This window comes from Columba livia, chromosome 5 (assembly GCF_036013475.1).
Source record: "Columba livia isolate bColLiv1 breed racing homer chromosome 5, bColLiv1.pat.W.v2, whole genome shotgun sequence".
Lineage (NCBI taxonomy): Eukaryota > Metazoa > Chordata > Aves > Columbiformes > Columbidae > Columba > Columba livia.
The window spans coordinates 55,999,744-56,020,011 of record NC_088606.1 but is presented as its reverse complement, the minus strand read 5'-3'; the positions used below and the strand labels follow the sequence as shown (position 1 = coordinate 56,020,011).

The 20,268-nt window shown below is 39.7% G+C and overlaps 1 protein-coding gene across 4 annotated transcripts in view; it reads left to right on the top strand.

Moving 5' to 3' along the window:
• The first annotated feature begins 808 nt into the window (after positions 1-808).
• INSC (INSC spindle orientation adaptor protein) overlaps positions 809-20,268 on the top strand; it is a 146,072-nt gene continuing 126,612 nt past the window's right edge. The window contains exon 1 of one of the 4 annotated variants that reach the window (XM_021300265.2): positions 809-1,026. The gene's annotated coding sequence lies outside the window, so the exon portion shown is untranslated. Of the gene's footprint in view, positions 1,027-6,732; positions 6,869-7,110; positions 7,257-20,268 lie in introns of those variants that run through there. The other 3 variants (XM_065065266.1, XM_021300275.2, XM_005499276.4) reach the window with 3 other exon arrangements.

Sequence of the window (20,268 nt, the reverse complement as noted above, 5' to 3'; positions counted from 1 at the left end):
TGTCAGGGTTTTGGGGAATTGAACTGAAAGCTTCCCTTGTGAGGAAAGTCATGTATCTGGAGAGCTCAAGGGATCAGTAGAGATGTACATTGCATTTCAGTGTCAGCTTCCAGAGTGAATATACACAGGAAATAACCATACTGTCTTACTGATATAAGAAGAATAAAAATTAAATGTGACAGAAGAGAAACATATAATTTCCAAGGTGTTTTCCTACTTTACAAAGTCAGAGGTTTAGTTTATTTTATAAATCAGCAATAGGCAAAGATGTGAAGTACTTCTAAGGAAACACCTGTGTTGAATAAAAACATTAACATACCAGATATAACATGGGTGGTAAAACAAATGTTTAGTTTTCCATGTAAATATATATATATATTTTTTTTGCTAAAATTATTTAATTAAAAAGGCTAAGCCTACCTTTATGGAAAACACGTTGTGTTTTGTGTCCTGACAACAGTAACATTTAAAAACACAAAAGTTTTTTACAGCTTTCTTCCAGTAAACCACATCTGGATTTTTAACCTCGTTGAAACTTTTTATTGTGCTTCTACATCAGACTTCATTTGTGCTTCTATATCAGACTTTGCTGTAATGGAATTGTTATTTATTTATTTGCAAATTTATCTAGTTCCTTCTTTGTGGATGATCTTATGTTTAACGTGGTCTTTAATTACATTCCTCTACTAGCTGACCACTACAAAATTGAAATCCTCACCACAAATCTGTAAAAATGTTTCCACTTGCGCTGGGAGACAAAAATAGAATAATTCCATGTCTTTTTGGACGGATGCCTAGCTGAAACTATGCAGGGTTTGACTGACAAGAGGATGTAGTCTTTGCTGAGAGCACTTTCTTTAAGGTCCTTTTTAGTCTTCAGGAACATTTAAGTAGATGAATGAAGAGAGGATTTAAGCTAGTTTCCCTGCATTTTTGTTAACTTTGCCTGTTTTTTTTGTAACTTTTATCTTCCGCAACAAAATCTTTTCAGCTCATCGGGCTTACTGAATATATAATCGCAAGCTGGTAAGTAGTAACTTCAGGAGTTTTGATTTGAAATGGCACTCTATTCTTTGTGTACAGCTGTGGTAGAAGAATAAAACCCCTTTGTGCGGCTAAGCAAAAGTAGAGTTATTTAAATGCTCAGTATTTGCCAGGGTTATAACTGTGAAGTATAGTCTTTCAGTGGTGAATAAATACAGTTAACACATAGCTCAGCCTGCAAATGCAACGGAGAGACTTCGCTTGAGTAAGTTCAGAATTATTTTGCATCCGAGCGAGCTCTCCCCACTGTGCTGCATGGCAAGTTATCCGTTTCCTGGGGAGTGTGGATGGGAGCTTACAAAGCACAGCAGGTAATTGGCTGCTTCAGTTGAAAAAGAAGAAAAAAAAAAAAAAAGGGCATATTTGTCAGTATATACAGAAGGAAAATGAGAACAAATGGTAATTATTACCAGGTGATAATATTTGTTCGTAGTCTTCTGAGCCGCCTGTGAGATTAAATCCATACCGACCCTCTGTAAGAACAGTGAGTGTGTTAAATGGGATGTTCAGGCGACTGAGCAACTTTTTTTGTCAATGTATTTTGGACTGGAACTTTCGTATGCTTTGAACGTAAAAAGGAGGTAAATGTGTATGAGATAACACAGTTTTTCAGAATGTTTTCTTCTGCAGTTCAAGACTTGTGTTTCCGTATCTTAGTGTATATTTTTGTATCATTATTTTGAATGATATCTTCATCTATGTGAACCATACTATCTCCGGTCAGTGAGAAGTGAACATAGCTCAGCCTTTAGGCACTTATTTCTGTATTTCTAAAACTTACTTACACTGATACAAATATTTCCTCTTGGAAAGGAAAAGCTATTATTAGGTTAGATACTTTTTCTCAGTTGCACATGTGGCAGTTTCTACAGACAGACTGAAAAAAGCTGTAATGGTGTATCTATGTTTTTGTTTAAGGTATTTACCTCCAGATGTGGTGTGGAAGTATGTCAGCAGTGTATAAAGACAGTTGTACCAGGTTTCTCCTAAATCAGGGCCATTTTCATGAAAACCTTTTTATTATCTGCTTTTTCTTTCCCTCCTCTCTTTAAATAAATGAAGCATGAAGTCAAGACTGATAGATGCTAGAATAACGTAAGCTCTACTTTAATTTTCACAATATAAATACATTGGATAAGAATATCTGATGAGTCTCACAGGAATTGGTTGGCATAGGAGTATAATATTCACTTAAAAAATCTCTGCAGTTTCATGTTGCAGAACTCCAGTTCTTAGGCAGCTTGGTTTTAATTTGTTTGCTGAAAATCTCACCAAGAAACCTATGCACTGTGTTGGAAGTCAAAATTGTGCTACACATGTAGGAGGAGACTAAAATGAAATATTTCATGGATTTGTTAGGTCTACATGACTGTATGTAGGAAGGATACTTGGAAGACTGAAAAATAGATTTTTAGCACTTCATTATCCTCACTAGTTTGTTTCCTCCTCTTTTGTAAAGAGGAAATAAAATTTTTTATTTTCTTATTTTATACACTATTGTATTCTTTGAGGTGGCTTTAAATCCCCATAAGTGTTGCACAATGTAAAATGTGTACTAAAGCATTAAGGGAAATGGGGTTAAGACATGCAGTGTCTAATAAAGGGTACTAGTATTTATTGGCAGTCATCCTTTGGCCTGCGTAAATTCCTTTTCCAAAGGGCACTGACATTGCTCTTGCTCTCTTTACAACCATCACTCTGTGTGCAGGTGCTTTTTTTCCCCATTCCCCTTTTTTTTCCGTATGTTTTTTGAATGCCAAATTCTTAATGTGTCAGCTCTGGCAGAAAGCTTGGGTGATGAAAGAGAAAAGAAAATGGGCTTGAAGCAAGTTGCTGGAAAGGCACATATGGGATGGCATAGCCATGGGAAGCTCTTTCTTTTTAAGGAGTTGAGTACCAGTCTTCATGCTGACTTAATGAATACAGGAGGAAGCACATATTTTTCTTGGGCTTGGAAAGCAAATGTGGTCTTGGAGTGCAAGGTTTACTACCAGTGTAATCAGCTAGAGTAACATGAATTACCATGTGCCAACTTTCTTTTACCTCCTGTGTACCTGGCCCAATTAACTCAATTCTTCATTCTTCAGTCATCTCCCCAGGTGGCTCTCTGGTCTTAATGGGCCATAAAATAGGTGGCACTGGTCCATATTGAAATGTCTTGTGGTGTAGGGGGTCTCATAACCCTTCAGAGGGGTCCCTGAGAGTCTCAGAGGTGGCAGCACTGTCTAAAAGGAAATTCAGAGGATGAGTACCTGTGGTCTCTCCCTGATTGCTGGAAGGCTGTCTTTGGGTAATGTAGATCATCACATGAAAGCTAGATTGGTTTGGGAGAGCTGCACAGAGGACCCAATGGAATGAACTTCTCTTAGGCACAAAGGGAAAAACTTCAGCTGGGATTAGATACTGTTGTCCTTATCTCTTAAGCAAGGAGATTTCTTCTTTGCCTCTCTCTCCCTCCCTCCTGAGTAGCGATTAACCGTAACTTTTCTAATTGGACTTCTAAACGGATTGTGCTAAGTTGCAAGTGGCTCAGCTGTTTCTCTGTTACTTGCCTGTGTTTTCTGGACTCTAAGTCTCTATCTGGAGATACTGATGGAGTGGAAGGTAGCATGGAACAGATTGTCTGGTGGAAGGTGCTCACTCTACAGACATCAAAGTCCAAAGAAAAAGCCCTGGGAAGGCCTGAACTTCAGCAGGTGAAGCTCTGCATGGAGGGAAAGCACCTGGTGCTGGGAACCCAGTAGAAGGAAAGAGTTCTACAGGTTTTGGGTAGGGTCATGCTTGAAAATGCGTTGAAAACATTTTAGCAGGCTTGTGACCTTTAAAAGAGATTAGAGCTAGTTATTAGTTCATTTCTACCTCAGCAAGTTTATTGAGTAGATGGTCTGTATTAAATGTAAATAGTATGCCTGTGTGAGCTTCTGTGGGTATGCAGGACCACGGTGCCACATCTGGTGGCCTAAATGGGCATCATAGAATCATAGAATGTCCTGAGCTGGAAGGGACCCGCAAGGATCATTGAGTCCCACTCCTGTTTCCGCATATGGCAACCCCACAGTTCACACTATGTGTCTGAGAGTGTTGTCCAGTCTCTTCTTGAACACTGTCAGGCTTGGGGCTGTGACACCTCCCCGGGGAGCCTGTTCCAGTGCTCCACCACACTCTGGGTGAAGAACCTTTTCCTAATGTCCAACCTAAACCTCCCCTGCCATTCCCTTGAGTTCTGTCATTGGTCACCAGAGAGAAGAGATCAGCACTTGTCCCTCCTCCTCCCCTTGTAAGGTAGCTGTAGCCATGATGAGGTCTCCCCTCAGTCTCTTCCCCTGATTGCAGAGAAACTATGTAATAATCCATCTCACTTCCTTCTCTTTGTGTTTAGGAGGAAAAGGGTCAAGTACTGCTCAGTTTACGATGTCTAGCTTTGAAAAGTGACCACAGCATTCAACAGACCAAGTTTCTTGCCTGATGCACTTCAGACATTGACATTTTTTTTTCTCAAAAATGCTCAGTTTTGGGCCTTTGTCCCCAGTTAGATCAAATGACAACCATCTGGTTTTTGTGGTCCTGATTGCTCTCTCACATGGAGCCGCACATGGCCATTTGCAATACCAGAATGATAACTCATCGAAATTGCAACAAAACAGAGTTACCAAGAAAAATGTTTGGTCAGACTTGGTCAGACACCAGTGAAAAGCTACTTTGAGAGAAATGATGCTGGTTTTGTAGGCTCATGTCCCCAGGCTGTGTACCCTGGCAGAGCCCTAATATAGTCAGTGGAGCCATGTTAATTTGTCTTTGGCCAGGATAGCCCCTTATAGTTTTACATAAGTGGTATCTACATGAAGGAAAAATAAAATCTGTGATCTTGTATCATACAAGTGTGTTTGGAAAGCATAGAGATTAAAACTAGAGGTACTGGTGCTCATCAGATTTAGTTTAGGGACCTCTCCCTGCAAACCTAAATCCACCTCACTGACTTCAAAAATTGTTAGGGAAACATGAAACTCCCATATGGTGATAGGTCACTGATAGCTAGAAACTGCTCACTCTGATACTTTTTGGATTCTTGGCCAGGAAAGAGTTAAAACTAGTGCTAGAAGGGAGCCGAGATACTTGGAGTAAGAAATTTCCAGAGGGGGATGTGCTGGCCAAGGTTGGCCTCAGCGCCTTCAGCTGTGCTTCTGCTTTCTTAAGGTGTGAAACACGTAACAAATGCCTGGTCATGGGGGTTCATGAGGCATGGCTCACACCAAAGTCATTTGGTATTTGCCCAGTTGAAGCATCCATAAATTTTGGAAGTCACACCTGGCTTACCCTGGAGTTGAGGCACAGTGCAAGGCTGGCCAAGAACCATCTGCATTGCCCACGCCAGGCTGCCCAGCTGCCCAGGTCGAGTGCATGTGCACCAGCAACACAGGTCCTTGATTTGACTATGTGCATTAGCTGGGACACAGATATGCTGCTTTTCTCTGTGCAACCGAGTCAGGGTTAATAAAAATCTGTTGCTTTATTTTATGAAAAGGAAGAAAAAATCACACCATTGGGGCAGCATGGAGTCCGTCTCCCTTTAGGGCTTTGCCAAAACAAAATGGTGCATCTTGCCTGAGGCAGGACTTCGTATGCTGTCAGGGCTCAAATCCCCATCTCTTTCCAGAGCTGTGCACCAGACCTACAGCCTCTGTCACCAGCTCTGTGTCTTTCCTCATAAGGATGCAAACTTCTTTCAGCTTTTCTGCAGGGCACTAGCTGCTGAGGTCCTGGTGCTGCAGGGAGGCCATGGCCTGGGCCAGACCCAGGGAGGCAAAAGTAGGAGAGCTAAACAAACCTTGGCTAAAACAGATAATCTTTTGGATATTCTCTTAATTCCTGTGGGGTGTTGAAGGTTTGCTGAGGGCAGCCAGAGAATGCGTTCAGCTCCCTCCAGCCAGCTGCGTGTGCCTGTTGGGGGACTTAAACCTCACTGAAACAGTACGGCTGTGTTTGTCTTATTATTCACTTTAAAACATGGATCATCACATGTTAATTATCCTTCTCACACAAGTCAAAAGAGCTGTATGATTTATAAGTAAGAATATTACATGTGTTGCCTTTGATACTGCGTAAGTCAGGCAGTAACATGGCACAGACTGTGTTCAAGGAGCCTTTCCTGTAGCCAAGACCTGCACTGGGACTCATGCCTGCAGCACACAGAGCTGGTGACTAGATCTAAAAAATAAAGTGTCTTGGAGGCATTTCTTGAGAACAGAGCATTTTGCAAGTACGGTATTTCTAACCAAGGAGAACTGCATTAGGAACAACTTCTTTGTTTGCTACTTTCTGTTCCTAGGAGGAAGCCGCTTCCTTCCTCTCTTCATTTAAATCCTTTGCTACTTTGACCTTCACCTGTGCAACTTGCTCACTGAAATCCTCTCAGGAGGATCAGTGTCAGCTCTAATAAGCCAGCTGTCACTTTACACCAAGCAGAAAGTTAATGTTTCATTTGTTAAATGGGCCAGTTAGAATACATTGCCTTTTTCTACCATTTTCAGTTTTCTTCTAGGGGAAAGTGTTTTATGTGACTGAAAGTGCATAAAGTGGATTTGAAGCTGCAGATTTAAGTGTCTGGAATGAAGACTGTTATGTAACACTTTTCTTTATCAGTTTTGCTGAAATATGATCAATGTTACAGCACAGGATCTGGTCACAATTAATTTTCTTGTGTTTCCAGTGAGAAGATAAGAGATACACTGTGTAAGGAACGCGCTGGGAATGTCTTTTCTTTACGAAGCTGCACAGGAAGGCACAGGGACAGTAAGATTATTGCACAGAGCTTCCAGCTGCTGATGTAAGGCACAACACTGCTTCTTGTTGGGATTTTTGGTATTGACTTGACTGCAAGCAGGACAGCTTTTCTCTGTCATTTCTTCTGCTGTGTTTATTTATTGCTCCCATTCCACTGCTGTTTTGTGCTGACAAGCACAGCCTGTGCTTCTCTACACAGGTGGGTTAATTTTACACTAATAAGTTTGGAAAGTATTTGAGAGTGAGTTTTGAAGGGAGTACCTTTTTTGTGCCTTTCATGCAGAAGTTGGTGTTTGAGGTTTGAATTCAGTAGCTTATGGAGTGCTGTTTTTAAGTGGTGTTTGACAGATATGAAATCAGTGCACATCACTGACCAACCACCTCTGTGGAGACCAATTTGAAAGAGAAAAAGAACGTGACGGCTTTGCTGGGTAAGAGGAAGGCCATGGCTTTTTCCTGTGAATGTGCAGGTTGTATAAGTATGGTTGCTTCTGTGGTTTTAACATTATGGATTTTTTTTTTTTTTAAATATGCAGAAACCAACCTCGAATGTAGAGCTAAAATACGTACCAGAACTAGTTGTAAGCCACTTGTGCACCTTTATTCTCTGGCTCTGCAGTGAAAATATATAAAACCAGCCCCTCTTCTCATGTAAAATAAGGCCCCTTGGTGATGCTCTTGCAGGGACTGTCTGCTCAGTTTTCAGGGCACCTGAGAGCCTTCTTGCTCTGTATTGTTTGGTGGTGTCTCCACAGTGATGCAGTAATACCCCATGGGCAATTCTTCAGGAGCTCTTCAAGCTTCTCCTGAGTTGCTGCTGTAACACGGGAGCCTTTTCCAACAGAAGCTAATGGACAGCAAACTGCTTAGTAGACATTACAGGAGGGTGCTCTAGCTTTGCCCTGGAGATCAGCCTTTCACCCCACTGGCCACAGAAGCAGGGAGGGTAACTTGTCTCTTTGTTTCTCGGGATAGTTTTGTTCTTGTCTCATGATCTGCACAGCGTAGAAACTCAGGGCCAAAATCCCTCTTTGTTAGCACCTTAATTTATGCTCTAAATGAAGTGCTTGCAGTAACCGAAAACTAGCTAAGTCGCCAATATATTGTCCATCAATCTCTCTGAGCTTCGAGACTGCATGTGTATGACAGGTATATGTCTGTCTTCTGTGCAAGTATCTCTCAGTGTGTCAGGAAAAGCCTTGAAAACTTCAAACACAGATCCCTGTGCTTGGCTCTGCTCTAATGGCAAATAGATGGTTCTGGTTTTGTTTGTTCCGTTTTCTAGATTTTGTGTTAAAGTTTTTATTGGATGCAGCTGGCGGATGTATTTCTAAGGTGGTGACTCTTGTAGACTGGTGAATCTGCTCAAATAATCTCATTGAAAATGCTTGCAACTTTCTTGGCTGGAACACCACCTTACTCTCATCATTCAAGTTAGGCTTTCTGCAATCAGTTGTGAGAAAGGCATTTTTCAAGCCAGGGAAGCTTTCTCTGTTACGTGTGTTAATGATTAACTGGTTTAATAACTTTAAGACTACATTTCCTCCCTGCACTGTGTCACTCAGAAAAGCAGTGTTGGTGAGCACCCATAACAGTCACCAAATATGAGGGTCCTGGGTGCCTTGCCGCAGAGGTGCCACCTGTGCAAAGAAGTAGGATTGCAGAGGAATATTTACCACAAGAAAACAAACAAAATGAAACCTGAACTGGCTGGACAGTCAACATCAGGTGATTTGGCACAGAAACATAAGCCACTGTTTTTTTTGATCCAAAGTATCATTTTGAAATTAATAATGTCTCTGAAACTGGAATAAATCTTAAATATTCTTCCCAGTAAAGTGTTTTCTGTGGTTGAATTGCTATTTTGTTATCCTCTACAAATGGAGAAGCAAATAACTTCCTCTGAAATTCAGAATTCGGAGAGAAAATTTTGCACCCTCCACTTGGGAAGGTGGGGTAACTTTTTGATTCTTTTTGTTCTGTTCAACTAGACATAGTTGTGCATGTTTGCTGGTCACCCCACCACAAAAACAGCAGACACAGATAATTGCCACCTGAGTGGTAAATGTGTTCTCAAGTGTGTGCTGGGATTAATACAGCTGATACCTATGAGAGATTGTTTCAGTCAAACAGCAGATGCTCTAATTGAGTTAGTATTTTTTCTCCTGAGTATATAAATCTGTCCTCTCCCCGACTTCCTTTCTCAGAGCACTCCCAAATCTGCTTTCTTTTTCTGTCCCTAAAATGCCTTCAAGCCCCCACTACTTGACAACCCAAAAAAGTGTACAACTTTCCATTGAGGTCTTCAGGATAGCTGTGTACAGTGAAGATTATCTCATGTTGGATCTGTTTAGCTCCAGCCAAAGTTAGGATTTGTACAATTATTTTCATAATAACCTGCGGGACCCAATGCATGTTGCAGCAAGGTCAACAGTGAAATAGGTCTGGGTACTATGAACAGGTCCAAAATGATGTAACAGTAAATTGTAGTGCCATTAAGTGTCTTGGTGGTGTTGAAGGGCAGCAATGTGACAAAAATAGTCTTTGGTCTGAGAGTCATAGAGATTGTTTTCTACAGATGTGAAAGCAGAGACAAGATATGCAGTAAATTGCTGGGACTACTATGAAGCCTGTTGCCAATGTGTTAGCGTTCCCTATTCATAATAAAGTACAAAAATGGCAAAAGGGTTTCATCGTAGTTGTGAATGTGCTTCTGTTACATTTTATTTTTGAACAAAAATAAGACAAATATGCAAAACAGGGATGACAGAGATGCCATTTCGCTCTCAATTTGATCATTTAAATTGCTAATGCTTCTGGATCCTCTGTGCTCTCTTCACAATGATGGGTGGAGAACTAACCACCATCTTAATTTTGATGCTGATCTGAGCACGGTAATAATCCAGATGAGGTTAAGTGAAGACTGACAGGAACGTGCTGGTTGTCACATAGGAGACTCTCATTACAGCGTAATTCCTTGTCCAAAGCAAAGACAAAACTTCAATGATGCTCTCTGGGTTTGTGTACTTTGTTGCAGTGCTAATAGATGTAAAACAGGAGTTCAATTCTTTCTGAAAAGCAGCTTCATTCAATTGTCTTTAGGAAATAGTTTTAAAACAAACAAAAACGCAAACCAAAAGCCTTGCTTTAGAGGTAAAAGAAAACACTAGGACTTGAGACTCCTATAAATCTCTTTCTAAAAATGAACCTATTTATAAGCTGCATAAGATAAACACTATTTTTTCTCTCTTTTTAATTGTACCTTTGTGGGAATGGCAAATACCCTCTCTGTAGGTTCAAGAGCAGCATCAGAGCTCGTGGATTAGTGCTCTGTTATTCCATCTCTGATCAAAAACTCCCATGTACAGAAGAAAGGACTTGTGACAGGTTGTGATCAAGATAATATCTTTTGATTTAAGAATATTCTTTTTCTTCTCTTAGTTTTTTGGGGTTTCCATGGATAAACATGCCGTCTAAAGGAGATGCTTATAAAACATGCAATTTCCTGGGGTGAAGTTATTTCACAAACACCTCCTGGCAGATTTTGGAGCTATTTCCATGGAGACGCTAGCAATTCTGCATAAAGGACACGCAGGATAACTGTTTGGGATTAATCAGGTTCCCTGTATCTTGAGTTCTCCTTCATGGTTTCTGCTTTTATGATACTGGTTGGCAGCTCTTGCACCTGTGTATACATGGTATGAGATAATTTTCAGCTTTTCTCTGAAATCTGGCATTTTTTGGTCACAGCTAAGATGAAATTATTATTATTTGTTTCTATTTTCAGCAGAGTTTTATTTGCCATTGTCAACACCTGAGCACAAGAAGCTATGTCACAAAATAATAGTAAATAAAACTTATTATAAACAAAACAAAAACATTGATTTGCACTGTGAATCTCTGTACCATTTGCCAAAGATAGACTACCATTTAATGAGCTTTGAAAATAGAAACATTAAATTAACCAGGTCTATTTCTATGGAAAATAAATGAGGGAATTCTTATCGTGTGAATAAATTGTTCTTTTAGAATACTGTTTTGTACCATTGCTTCAAGTACCATTTATGAAATCTCCTCATGAAAAGCCTCTATAACAACCAGCACACTGGGTACGGAAAAGGCTCAAAATTCCCAGTTTCTTTCAAAAGCAAATACAGTGTGTCCAAAAAAAGAGAAGAAGGGGGGAAAAAGAGTAAGGAGATAGAACTCATTTCTTTTAATAATAACTGAACTAGCCAGGGGAGAAAAGTCATATAAAAGGGTAATATGTAAAGAGTTTTTCACACTGATTCAAGTTTTCTTTGTTAAAAATATATTCAAGTTGTCTAGAGCTTTTTTCAATTTAAAATACTTTCTGCCTTTCTTTACCTCTCCTCCCTCCGACCGCAGCCTAGGCACCTTCAAACTGAACTTGATGGAATGGGCACAGGGGTAATTGGTTTGAAGAAAATGAGATAGGGATGCGAAAGAGGGAATAATATTGCTAAAGAGAGAATAATGCTGCTTGAAGGAGGGAACTGAGCCACCAAAGTGCTGTAGAAGTATTCTTTTAGCTTTCAGGTTGTATTAACTCAATTGCTTTCTTAGTTATCACATATACTAGATATAAGTAACTATAACTCTAGGAACTGACCCACCAAAGTGCTGTAGAAGTATTCTTATAGCTTTCAGGTTGTATTAACTCAATTGCTTTCTTAGTTATCACATATACTAAATATAAGTAACTATAACTCTAGATTTTTGGAGAAATAATGAAGTGCAACTTTATGTGCCAAATCAATCTGTTCATTACTTGTTATGGATTTGATTCCATAAACAAAGTGCCCATCAGTGGAGATGAGATCATATCTTAAATGCCAGAGAAACTCTGTAACGGCTCCAGGTCTCTGTAAAGCAATACCTGCCTCCTCTTGACCTGACTGCCACTTTTGGAGAGAAAATGTTGAGTTGATGCCTGTTCCTCTCTCTCTTTTCTTCCCCCCACTTCTCAGAAGGTGTCAGCTGTCCAGAGAAAGCACAAAGGGCACAGACTAGAGTCTTCGTAGAGGGGAGACCTGTAGTTTGGCTCACACTCTGATTCATTGAGGCTGAGCCACTTCATGGTTTCCAGTAAAAATGAAAAAAGTACATTTGTGACAAAGGCTTTTCATTTTGATTGTTGTGGAGTTTAATTGCCTCAAACTGGGGCCAGCCTTTTTCTGTCTTGCAGTTAAGTAACTGGCATTTATGATGGCTTGCAATTACTGTGCAAGCTATCATTTTTCCTTTTCAAAAGTCACCATTTCTCCATGTTCACTACATTAACTAAGATATCACAATTACACACATCTTCAGATGGTACTGTGGTGTGATGAGTGTAAGGAAATGTATTTTGGGGGTTTCTGTGATAAACGTTCTTACAGAGCCAAATTTTCATGGGTGTCTGAGGAGACAATCTGGTTCATTGCAAATACTGTAATGCCTTTCCTATGAAGACTTTAGGTCAGCTATTAATTTTTAAGTGACTTATATGCATATGTAGGTAAATATGAGGTAACAAACATAAGTTAGTGAATAACCCAAGTGTCTTTTAGTCATAGGCACACATGAGAACAGGATCCAGGAGTCAAGAAAGACCAATATTTTTTTCCAAATAGGCAGTGGTCTCAAACACTGAAATTAAAACAGATGTGCAAGGAGACCACTTCCTACAGAAACTGCTAAAACAGCAGATTGGCAGTGCCAGCCCTGGGAAAACTGTGCTGTCTTGGTGTTTGTTTGTTCTGATTTGCCCTTTGGCTTCCTGGAATTTGTAGAGTTCTAACTTAAATATGTGGTACCTAAAAGCAAAGAAAGAATAAATCCATATCTTTCTTTTTTGTCAGGGGTTTGCTATTTATTTTTTCAGGCAATGCGCAATCTGCACATGACACACTGCAAGTGGGAAGGCAGGGGTTTCGTCACTGTCTGATCTCTGATATGTTGGGTTCCTAACAGCTTCAGTGTTGTGGAAGCCAAGAGATATTTACAGATGGATTTGGATGTGTAAGATCTACTGCAAAAATAGATGCAATTTTAACATAACCTTATGCAAGACACATATAAATTCTTCTGCCTTTTGCCAGTGAATTAGCTAGGGATGTTGAAAAGTTATCTCGCCTCTCTTCTGCCAAAAGCTGTAGGAGACAACTACAGTACAGCCTTTTAAGTCTGACAACTTTCTACTCTTGTAGAGCTAATTTGTCAAGCTCTTTTTTTTTTTTTTTTTTTTTTTTTAATAAGAGACAAACTTTGCAGAGGGTTGTTGATTAATAGCTTATTATACAAATGTCACAGAAGATCACTGTTTGGTTGGTTTGTTAGTGTTAACAGAGATGTAACAATAACAGTGTACAAACAATTTGATAGCTTGATGTACCAGAATGGCCAAAGACTTCAGCTTCTTGCTTTAGTTTGTTCTTGACAGAGGCTTTCATAACTTCAGGGCAGCTAGTAAACACTTACTTCATTCCACATAAAGGGCAGAATCAGCTGTGTTTATTGTTGAACAATATACTGTTGATTTGGGGAAGAAGAGACTAAGAGCAGCAGGGACACAAAATCCTGAAGCCTGGCTGTGACCATTGTTTGGCAGCCCATCTAGCATGAGAAGTCTTGTCTCCTCCTCAAAGTCCTTTGGAGTTCAGGACATGCCAGTCTTGGGTTCAATCTGCTTTCCCATGTCTATAATTTTTTTGTGGTCTGTTTGTTTGCCCCGATTTATTCTGCGTATTTGCTCATGCTTGTGCCTTGCCTGGTGGAGGGGAGGCTGCAAGCCCTACCTACAGCAGCACCACTACCAAAGACCTTCTGTCCCAAAGACCACACATGGTGTTATATGTGGCTTCCACTGTAATAAACCAAATAAGGCAGCCACCCATGTAGGACTCAAGAGCTGATTTTTTGTTTTGTCTCAGTAGTGGTTTTAACAGTGTGTTAGTACTGTGTGCCTATCTAATATTAACGAGAGAAAGACAGAACACAATTTAAAATTTGCATTTTATAATGTCTTTAGTGTTGCTTTGAAAGATGGGAGAGATCCAAATGAATTGCTCTGCAAATTCATTTGTACCGTTGATGATACATGTGCTTACATGACAAGCAGTTAAACTTGAAGTGATTTCTTCATGTGTTTATAAAAATTCTGTGGATGGGCAGTTAACAGATAATTATTGATAAAATGCTGAAAAGGTTATGTAGTAGTTAACTTTGAGTGAAAGAAGATTCAGTTCTGTAGAAATGTCTGTAATCTCTTTAATGACTTGGATACTTAAAAGCTCTCTTAGAGTCATCTGAAATGTTTTATGCTTTATAAACTTGGCACAAAAGTGTCTGGTATTACAGTTTACAGTAAGCTTGCTTGTCTGAGGAGTGTGGTACCAGGGAGGCCAGACACTTCCAAGGTGTTACTAATAAAATCAGTTATTGCCTCTCTGTACAAGTACACAGCGTGCATGGAATGAACAAAGCCCCCTCTGCCTCCTACTGTCCATGAAGCCTGCGAAATGAGAGGGTCCTTTATCTAGCCAAAGAAGTAGCTTTGTCTGTTCTCATACCTCTTGGAAACAAAAAGAAACTATACATGGCTTTGGTTGTGGCTCTGATTTGTTGGTAGCTGTGTGCAGTCCTTCCTTGGACTGTGAGCACCATTTTGTGATATTGCCCTCAAATATGGTGCAAACTATTACACAAATACTTTAAAATACCAGCAAACAGTGAGAGAACTTTTGAGATGTGTATGGTTTGTCTACAATAAAACGTTCTGAAATAACAAAAGTGATTCATCTTAGAAAAGAAATTCAGTGGAGTAGTGTGAACACTGAACAGTTGACCAAACTTCAACACAAGTCAGGTCTGTTGACAGGAATCCATCATTTTTTGAGGGGCTTAGTGTATTTTTCTAGTTAGTGCTGATCAATATTATTACACTGTAGTCCTTGTTTATGGCATGAAAAAAAAAAAAAGATATTGGTAAAAGAAAGATTAATATACTGCTATAAAATCTGTTAGGTGTCACTGCATGTAGCTGTAGTTTATTATAGTGCTACTGCCGAAGAGTAAAGCCCAGACTTTGAAGTGCCACTAGAAATTGTAGGTAATAGTATAATTAGAGCAAATGCAAGGTATGGTCTTTTTTTAATGTTGCAGTATCAAAATAATATTCTATGGTCTGACAAACTTTTGGTGAGGAAAATAAGTGCTTGTGCTGAGAAGAAGTCAGTAGGTCCACTTGATAAATGAGGTTCACAATAGTGGGTCATTGTATTTATTCTGGAGAGCCCTTATCACTCCTTTGGGATGTCAGTGTGGGATGAAGTTCTCTTTGAGCTTTGTAGTGCTGATTGCTGCAGTGGTAACTCTGCTCTTTCTAGCGATATGAAAAAAGACATTTCTTGTTGGATAGAAAAATGAGATTAACAAATGCCCATTTGGGATTTCATGACCAAATCCGTGTGCTCATGCTGTTCTGTGCACTTGCAGTTGAGTTTGAAGCCCCCAGGAAGTGTCAGACTATGGCATTCTAAGTCCTGTGGCTGTGTCTCTGCAGTAAGTATGGTTCACTTCAAAAGTGCTTGAACTACACTATGTGTGATAGAGATACACTTGGATTTCCAGCATTACCGATACATGGCATATGACCAACAATACTGGAATGTTTCATGTATTAATAGGCTTATTGTGTGTTGGGAGATCCCAGATGAATGGAAGCTCTCCTCAGAAATTCTGTGCGCAATGAATTCCTACTTTATGCATGGAGAACTTAGTTCTGTGTGGGTTTCAGATTTTTGTTACAAGGTAAAGACTAGTGGGTGTGCTGGGTTGGTACTTGAACTTGGGAATTTTTAGTGGTGTCTCTGTGAACTCATGTCACAGTCTTATATACTTCAATATATTTGTGTTATGTGTGTGGTTTTTTTTTTTTTTTTTAGTCCTCCTAGTAACCCATCTTTCTACTGATACTGTGAGTTTTCATTTTTGATGTTCAAAATACCCCTGTCTGTGCAAATAATTTCTGTATGTCCAGTTCTGGGCCCCTCAGTTCCAGAAGGACAGGGAACTGCTGGAGAGGGTCCAGCGTAGGGCAACGAAGATGATTAAGGGAGTGGAGCATCTCCCTTATGAAGAAAGGCTGAGGGAGCTGGGTCTCTTTAGTTTGGAGAAGAGGAGACTAAGGGGGGACCTTATCAATGTTTATAAATATATAAAGGGATAGTGCCACAAGGATGGAGCCAGGCTCTTCTCGGTGGCAAACAATGATAGGACAAGGGGTAATGGGATCAAGCTGGAACACAAGAGGTTCCACTTAAATTTGAGAAAAAACTTCTTCTCAGTAAGGGTGACAGAGCACTGGAACAGGCTGCCCAGGGAGGTTGTGGAGTCTCCTTCTCTGGAGACATTCAAAACCCACCTGGACATGTTCCTGTGCGACCTCACTTAGGTGTTCCTGCTCCAGCAGGGGGATTGGACTAGATGATCTTTTGAGGTCCCTTCCAATCCCAAACATACTGTGATACTGTGATACTGTATAGGATAATATTTTAGAGGATCAGAGGCTGAATGATGAAAAGGCAGACACTTCTCAGGCACTATGCTGTGTTATTCCCACAGTGTGCTTGACACGTTGTTCATATGTTAAAACAGCCTCCCAACAGACATGTAGCCCTTGTGTCATCTCTCGTTACCAAAAAGGACAGTACATGGAGAAATTCAGGGTGTTAGGAAGGAATGAAACAAACTTGCACATAACCAAAAGCAGCCTCATTTTGATGTCCCTTGCTTTTCTTTTTTCCTAAACGATAAACTAATTTCTATATGAGTTTGTGAGTTGTGACATCATTGTCCTGTGTTCAACTTCTTATTCACAAGATTCTCTCCACTTGTACTATTTTTTCTGTGTGAATCTGTCATCATTTGCAAAACCATAATTTGCCTACAAGTATGTATTTTTCATACTATTTCTTCATTGTAACACACATATAAAGTCTTGGTTCCTACACATTATGTTTCTAGTAAGAAAGCTGAGGAAGTCTGTGCAGTGTATTGCTGTATCTCATTTTTATCATTTGAAATAGGTTGCCAGCTACAATCTGTATATACTTAATTTGTCTAAAAAAAACGTGCTGGCCAAATTTTCACATTTTAGAGTTATTCAATTTACCCTAATGGTCTTTCACTGAGAATTATGTTCACACAATGGAGGATAAAATAGACTGAAAATTTTTCTCAGAGCTATTAAATTTTTGAACTTGATGAGTTCTCATCCGGTCCAGAAAATACAGGTTTCTGAGTGTGTCCCTTATACCTGTAAACTTGGGCAACCAGGAGCTAGATTTGTTGTAGCTACTGGAAGATGAAGGAATAGTTTAAAGCAAGAAATGAGAGGAATGTGATTATTTCTAATCTAGAATGACTGGAGGGCTGGATGACCAGCTTGTGTCCAAGTGACATAACGTCAGAAGCACAGCTGTGCTGAGGCAACTTGGGGGAAGCAGAATTCTGCATCTGCTCAGCAACAGCACCTTTCTAGGTAAAACACTGCAGTTATCTCCTTCTCAGAGCCTGAGAGGAAACCAAAACTTTCCAAGGCTGTAGTTTTGTTCTTGAATTCTTTATATAACCTTTCTCCTACCTCCCACAATACACACCAAACAAAATAAGCCAATCCCAAAACAAAACACCAAACAAACAGAAAACCCCCTCAACCCAAAAGAACAAACCCTAGTGTTTTTAATGACATACTTCATAACGAAGCACTGCTAAAGAGCTTAATGCATATACTCAGCGTAAAGGTTGACCATATAACAGCACTGAGAAACTTGTATTGAAAACCAAAACTGCTCCAAAACAGCCCTTAAGGTTGGTGTGCTGTGCAGACATTACCTACAAGGCATTAAAAAACTGTTTTGAGTCTAAGCAATTACGTGTGGCTACAGTCCTTTCAGTATTGTTCTTACTGAAAGCTTCTCTATCACGTTTCTCTTTAATTTCTTCAGGAGCTATGTCAAAGGCTTAGAAACCACTTTTACTTTATGCATTTTAGTGGAGAAACAGCAGCTGTGCTGAGGCCTCTGGTGGCCCATGCTCCAAACCACAGGGTGTTTGGACAAGCTAAAGGCAAGTACCGAAGGACAATGCAACTTATTTCAGTGAAGATTCACAAGCAGCTTAGCTGAGAAGTGCTGAGGTTGCTGGCCCTAATGTAGCAAAGCACTTAAGCAGGTGTCAGGTTTTAAACATGTGACATTTTTCATTCTGGTTCCTATGGACATCTTTAAGTACTTTGCTGGATTAGAATCCTGGCAGGACTGAAACCCTGGATATCTTCGCATATAAAGCAGAGTAAGTTAAAGCAAGAATTTATTTGGATTTGTAGCTTTTCCTTAAATTATATAACATAGGTATGCTATTTCCCTTTTGGTTATTCTTGCTTTTTTTGTGCTTGAAAGAGTTTACTGGTTTTTATAATATTGAAGATTCCACATTCTCTTGCTATTAGATGTGCAAACCTGTTTAAAGATCTTGAAAATAATAGAAGATCCCAATAAAACCCACAAAACTGAAACCAACAGAAAAGACTTTTTTTTTTTTTTTCCCAGAGGTTTGAGGCTGTTCATAGAGAGAACTGCAATATTTTCAAATAAGTCATTGCAGAGTGGAATTATTTGTATTCTGGCCTGCAATAAAGACATAAGTTATTTAGCATGAAGCCCAATATAATGCAGACCTAGCAACAGCTGAGCTTATGCTTTTCCATTGAAACAAAATGTGTGCAGGTAAGAACTTGCAGCTAACGGCAAACCATCATAAATGATGTAGTAGTTGTACTAGAAAATGACTGCTGTAGAGCCTGATTCTGCTTATGTTTCATGATTGCATTACACACCTCTGTGTGTCTTTGGTGAAGATACCTTTCTCTTTTGTAGAGTTTCTTCATGCTGTTTTTATCTATTATTGAAGAAGGAATTGGGATGCTGGATGGCAAATGCTGTATGCAATTAATTTTTCAAAAGGTGTTAGCTGTTAGCATAAACCAGCTGAATTAAATGCTAATAACCATCAAATGACTTTTCAGCATAGAAGAACATATGTTCCTTCTGGCTGATGAGAAGAAAGCTGAACCAATGCTGGGAGAGCTGTCATGGTTCAGGCAGCAGGAGCTGGACTGTACTTGCCCAGTTTATGCTGTAGTAGCTTTGCAGCCTTCCTGTTGTTCTTCTAAAACAGACTTTTACACATTGACTGAGGGTCTCCTTTGGCCCGAACAGAGGGAGAATGCTGCAGTTTTTCAGAGCAGAGGGAAGTTATTCAGGCAGAGAGGGGTCTTGTTTTCGGCTCTAGGTACTCTGTCTTCCCAGCTATTGAGTCTGTCCAAGACAGATGGACTTCAGCAGTTCCCAGTACTGAAAACTAGGTCAAGGAAGAAACCAAAGATGATATGATTTCAGGAAGCATTTTACTTAATGAAATAAAATATATTTTTAACAATTAAGTGCTGATCTTTTGGAAATGACCACCATTACTGCTGTTCCTCCACCTGAATGGATGTGAACTTGTAATTCCAAAAGCATACCAAATAAATCAGCTCCCAAATGTCGTACTAGTTGCCTTAATCACACCACAGACCTTATTATTATTTTGAGGTTTCTTAGATTTTCAAAAGGACTGAATCGACCCCTTCATTTCTCTTCTAAAAATTCCATTTTGGTAACAAAACACCATCTTAGCTTTTGTTCCTTGTTCCAGCAGAAGGAAAAAGAATTAAGTCTACTTTCAGCATTATGTCAGCTCCTGGCCAAGGCTTTTTTTAAAGAATATCTGATATTCCAGTTGTATTCAAACAGGTAAGTATGCTAGTGTTCACAAAACCTGTGAAATAAGTAGAGTCATGAGCTGTTCATCCCCTTCCTGGTAAGTCTGTTAAATGCGTGGTAAATGTCTCTTGGAGCACTTCTTTGACCTTAGCTCTGCTAGTGCATCTTTGTTTAGGTTAGTGAAGAGGGAGGAGGTGTAAGACATAGCAATCTCTTGGGCAATATATAGGGTTTTTTGTGTTTGTGGGTTTTTTGTATTGTTTTTTGTTCTTGTTGTTTTGTGGTATGGTGGTGTTGTTTTTTTGTTTTGTTTTGTTTGTGTTTTTGTTTTTTCCTCTTTTTTCTTAGGAGAAGTATATCTGCACTCAGTGCAGTATACAGAGGCAACATGCCCATGCAGGGCTGAAGTATTTGTTACTCTGCAAGCCTGCAGCAGGCAGAGACACACTCAACAGTCCAACAGATAGCTTGTAGGGTAAATGTCTGCTCATTTATTAGGATGGATTAAAAGACAGAAAAGTAAATGCCATGTCTAAGTACTAAGCTGTGCAACCATGCTGTGAAAAACAAATTGAACTTTACATCCATATTGTCTTAGCATACTGTCTTGTCT